Raw genomic sequence first — 6,000 nt, 5'->3', positions numbered from 1 at the left:
TGAATGCCCGCTCCTTGAGAGGCTGTCCCTGATTGAGGCAGAAGGCAGACAGATGCCTAGGCAGGTAGGTAAGTGTCCCCGGCAAAACCCCACCTTCAAGCCTAAAACAGCCTGAAGGCTGAAAGACCAGATGAAACCTGTGACCCAGAGGAAGAACTGCCCCTGTTTGCCTGCTCTTTCCCAACTGATTCTTTCTGAATAGTCCCTTTTAACCAATTGAATGTTACCTTTTTCTATACAACCTATGGCTTGCCTGGGCATGCCTGCATGCACACTGGGAGAATAGGGTAGAGCCACCAGGAATTCATGCTTTATGTTGGGGAGGAGCCTAGCCTCTTCAGCTCATATGTGAAAGTCTTAGCACTCCACCATGAGATGGGAGGCTGCTGGCCAGACCCCTCTCTTTGTTGAGAGCTCCCCTTTTACTTAATAAATTCCACCCTCCTCACCCTTCAATGTGTCCATGTGCCTAATTCTTCTTGGTCATGAGACAAGATACTGGATTTAACTGAGCTAAAGAGCAGAAAATCCTGCATCATCTTTCACCTCTACACAGAGCCCTGATGGGCTCCCAGAGAAAAGGAAGGCCATTGAACCAAGGTCAACAGCGATGACAGACTGTGATGGTTTTTTTTTTTTTTTTTTTGCACTAGAGAAAGCCATCCCTTCCTGCTCTTTTGAAGCCAGGGATCAAAATTTAGAGACTGTTTGGGTGATTATAATTCAAACTGAAGGATAATCTCCCCAGTGAAATTAGACTATAAGCCCATGGACCTAGCATTTCTGATTCCAGCAGGCCTTTGCATGTTGGAGACTTGGTTTCTTCTCTCTCTGTGGTTTTCAGTTTGGTGTTCAGTTTAGCTGCTCTAGCGTGCTGACTCTACCTTGTCCTACTTCAGTTATGCAGCTAGCTCTTGGGACAACTCTGGGGTGACTCTCTGACATTTCTTTCTGTTCATCTTGAAAATAAAATACCTCTGAGATTTAGGTTGGAAGATCAGTATTTACTAATCAAACCAGAGATATAAGGCCATGGTAAAGAGATAGCAGTTTCCTAGGCCTAATTAAGGAATGGATGCTAACAATGACATGTTTTACAAAAGAAATATTACACTGGAAAGGCATTTGTTTAGTAATGAAATCTCAGAAATGATTTCAAAAGACAGAAATTGTTAAAGTACCATGGAGGAAGGGAACCCTGGTCATGGGAGGTGACTTGCCAGCCTCAGTGCTCTGGACTCTTTGAAACTGATGTCAGCAAACATTCCAACCATCTAACCAATTTCCCTTGCTTTATTCCTACGTTTTCCCTGCCTAGAGGAAAAAAATACACTGGTCAGAAGATGCAAGAGTCCAAGTTCCTTGGTTGTTCTAGTTCTTATTGCACGTTCTATTTTATATAACTACATTTGTGAATTGAGGTAGTCAGAGTTTGCCCCAAGGCAGGGAGCTAGTCATGGTGTGTGTGCTAACAAGCCCTTATAACTGAGAGGCTGAGGCTGCCACCCAGAGAGGACTTCTTGCAGGCAGACATGGCTTCTCCTGAGGCACCCTGCCCTTGCTTCCAGAGGGTAGACAGGTGGTCAGGTGAAGCAGACAACAGGTGACTCCCCTCGTTGTGCATCTTCCCCTAGAGTTTTTCTTTCTGAAGCAAAAACATGTATTTTAGTACTCTTTATTTGTTTCTGAGGTTAGAGTACATCAGGTTGACAACAATAAGTCAAATAAAAAATATTTACTAAGTATCTACTATTTTATTCACATTGCACCAGGCCTTAGGGAAATGCAAAAGAAGCAAAGAAATGTTCCTGCCCTGGAGAGACAAAACTAACAAACTTTGCACAGGAAGAAAACATTTCTGCAGCAAAACCAGGGCAGATAAATGTGGCTGTTTTGACTGACAGTGGGGAGAATCTGGGTCTAACTTGGTTAAAGGAGAGAGAAAGAAAAGCATGAGCTAACATGTTAAGAGATTCTAAAAACTGTAAACAGAGAAGAAACTTCCAGGTCTACAGGGGACAGGCAGGCAACTGGAGATATGACAGCCTTTGTGTAGGTGGTGGGATGGTCTGTTGACCTGGAAAACTCACGTCCTACTTAAAGAGGCAGTTGCTTCAAGGCAGTTGCTTCAGGCCTAGTTCAGGGGTTGGGAAATGTTTCCTTGTAATGTGACAGATAGCAAATATTTATTCTTTTCAAGGCCCTCCTGTCTCTGTTGCAACTCAGCTCTGCAACTCTGTTACCCATGGAAGCAGCCATTGACCACATGATTACTGGATGGGTGTGACTGTGTTCCAGTAAAATTTTATTTGCAAAAACTAGAGGCCATGGTGTGGTCACCATAGTTTTCCAACCTCTGCTCTAGAGCTGATGGCTGTTGGATCTGAGTTTTCAAAGGGATTTAGAAGTCAAGATTGTGATGTGAAATATCTTGATTTTAACATGTTGAATCAAAACACATTTAATGTCATCTGATACAAGCAAAATCCTTTCTATGACCTCATTTGCAGCTAATTTGCATACTTTGGGTAAGATTTGATATGGATTTTAAAGATAAGTAGGATGTGATAACTGAACATGAGAAAGGAGGGTTTCTGAGAAGGGGGAATAGCATGATATTCAAATTAGCTTAAGTTCATACTGACATTGTTTGATTAGCACAGCACCAATAGTTCAGCTTCTCTATCCATCTAAGCAGCCCTCACTAAAATCCTGGCCTTCTTGCAATAGTTCTCTTTAACTATGCTTTGTTATTCTTTGGATGAGGTTTTCTAAGAATCTATTGTATTAGGGAGCCCCAAATCTGTAATTTCCTTCTAATGAGGCCTGTTAATTTGATGATAGCATAATCAAATATAAACACCACCCTCCCTTGGTCTGTAGGGTGCTTCATAATGAGATGGATCCAGAGGGGCAGAGAGTTGCCAGACACATGAAAGAAGCCTGTGTCCCTAACTAAGGAAGGACTTATTAATGATTTTAGTCCCAAAGGAAGAGACACACAGAAAATCTTCAGAAAAGAGAAATGGCGATGGTGAAATCAAAGCAACCCAGATGGCCTATAAACAGGCTAATTATGTGGAAGACCCAGAAGCAGCTCTGAAGTTTCTTTCCCAGCTGCCTATGGAGTCTGCCAGGTAGCCAGATGCTGGCAGGGAAAACGCCTTCCACAGGTCATCAGCAAAGTGGTGCTCCACATTAAAGCAAACGATAACCCCAGTACTTTCCTTTACGCAACAAAAGAAGATTTCAGATCTTTACGAGAAAAATTTTAGAGAACTTGTAAACCTCCATATTATTCAATGAATAAGAATTATGCTGATTGTTTTTGTTGCTGGAAAAACACAATTTCAGAATACCACATATGTTTTTGTGCATGTACATATACATATTAGAATAAAGAAAGAAAATGATTCTGGGGTATCTTGTTAATCCATTGTAGTTTAGAGATAAATGTCAAAATTTTGATGAATAATGTCATTTCATGTCAATATTTTCTTTATCATCTTAGATGTACCAAACTCAAAGCTCGGCTCAGATGCTGAAATAAGATGCTGTGATTGAAAAGCTCTGCTCGTTCTTAAGCCTTCCTTATAGCCTTTGGGACACCTTCTGCCAGGCATCTGAGGGTGGGTAGTGTAGGTCTTTCTTGCTAATTGAGTATGGTGATTTCAGCAATATCTGCAGAGAAGCCAGGTACTCAGATTCAGAATGGAAAACAAGATAGAAGAGTAAAAAAGGGCAATGTGGTGGCTTTTTATTTAAAGCTAAAAAAATTAATTTATCTATGACCAGGATGATATCATAAAAGAAAATGGGACTTGTGTTTCAAGAGAGACCTACCTCAGTTTCCTAGCTATTTTTTTATTTTTAATAACACCTAAGATTTTCTTCTTTTTAAATGGAGGCATCTCCATCTTCCTCTGTGCTTTTATTCTTGGTGTCTATTAATTGTTGAGAATTGCATATGAGTGGAGACAATAGAGGCATTATGCAGGTGTCATTTTAATTATATATCATAGGAAGAGAGAATCATTGTTTGTAAGTAACTCTATGTTCAATATCGGGGCTCAGTTTGGAAACTTGAAGAAGACATTCCTAGCCAGCTCTTGCACTCTTTTGGGCTCACACATCGCTATGTTGCATTGCCATGTTGCATTGCCACTTTTTCATGTATCTACCAGTCTCCATCACAGTACTATGCATTCCCTGAAGGCAGAGGTGGGGTAGTATGGAGTTTAATTCTAAATTTTCTTATGAGGGAAAGATTGGTCTTTTCATCAAATGGGCTGGTACATCTGGAAATCTACATGCAAATGAATGAAGCTGGATTCCTACTCACCATCTAAAAAAAATTAACTCAAACGGATCAAAAACCTAAATGTAAAGGTAAAAATATAAATAGAAGAAAGCCTTGGTGTAAATTTTGTGAACTCTCATTAGCTAATAGTTATTTAGATAAATTATACCAAAAATAAAAGTAACACAATTTTAAAAAATAGATAAATTGGGCATCACCAAATTAAAAACTTTTGTGCTTCAAAGGACACTATCAAGAAAGTGAAAAGACAACCCACAGAATGTGAAACATTTTTGCAAATCATACAGTTGATAAGGGACTTGAGTCTAGAATGTACAAAGAACTCCTGCAACTCAATAATAAGACAATCCAATTAAAAATAAGCAGACAATATGAGTACACATTTGTCTTAAGAAGGGACAGAAAAAGTCAACGAACACGTGAAAAGATGTTCAGCATCATAAGCTGTCAGTAAAATGCAAACCAAAGCTACGATGAGATACCATCTCATGTCATTAGGCTAGCTATGATCCAAAGTACAGATAATAATAAGTGTTGACAAGGATGAGGATAAATTAGAACACTCATTCCCTGTTGGTGGAAATGTAAGTTGGTGTAGCTGCTTTAGAAGACAGTCTGGCACTTCCATAAAAGGTTAAAAAGAGTTACCACGTGACCCAGCAATTTCACTTTTAGGTATATATTCAACAGAAATGAAAACATATGTCCATAACAAAATTTCTACATGAATGTTCACAGAAGCTTTATTCATAATAGCCAAAAAGTAAAAACAACCCAAATATCCACCAACTGATGAATGGGTAAATAAAATATGTCATATCCATCAAATGGAATATTATACGGCCATAGAAAAAATGAACTATTAATACATGCTAATATATGAATTAACCTTGAAAATAGCATGCTAAGCAAAAGAAGCCACTCACAAAGTACAGTGGTAATATCCACACTATATTGCATGATTCTATTTTTGAAATGTCCAGAACAGGCAAATCCATAGAGATCAGAAGCAGATTAGTGTTTCCCTAGGGTTGGGCAGAGAGGAATGCGGAGTGACTGCTAATTGACTGAGTTTCTTTTTTTTGGTGTCATAAAAATGGATTCTGGGCCGGGCGCGGTGGCTCACGCCTGTAATCCCAGCACTTTGGGAGGCCGAGGCGGGAGGATCACGAGGTCAGGAGATCGAGACCATCCTGGCTAACACGGTGAAACCCCGTCTCTACTAAAAAATACAAAAAATTAGCCGGGCGTGGTAGTGGGCGCCTGTAGTCCCAGCTACTCGGGAGGCTGAGGCAGGAGAATGGCGTGAACCCGGGAGGTGGAGCTTGCAGTGAGCCGAGATCGCGCCACTGCACTCCAGCCTGGGCGACAAAGCAAGACTCCGTCTCAGAAAAAAAAAAAAAAAAAAAATGGATTCTGGTGATGGTTGCATAAATGTAAATGCACTATAACCTATTGAATTGTACACTTTAGATGGCTGTTACATGAATTACAGCTCAATAAAGCTGTTATAAAGGATAATTTATTATGTACCTAGGCTACTACATGCCAGGCTCTGCACCTGGCTCTGGGAATGCAAAGATGAATATGACAACTGCTTTTAATCTGATGCACTAATAGGCATATGCATAAGGAGTAGAGATATTACCAGGAGTGAATGATTAATTCTTGCAGTTGGG

Source organism: Gorilla gorilla, chromosome 1 (assembly GCF_029281585.2).
Source record: "Gorilla gorilla gorilla isolate KB3781 chromosome 1, NHGRI_mGorGor1-v2.1_pri, whole genome shotgun sequence".
In the NCBI taxonomy this organism is placed as follows: Eukaryota; Metazoa; Chordata; class Mammalia; order Primates; family Hominidae; genus Gorilla; species Gorilla gorilla.
Note: the sequence above shows the minus strand (reverse complement) of the source record.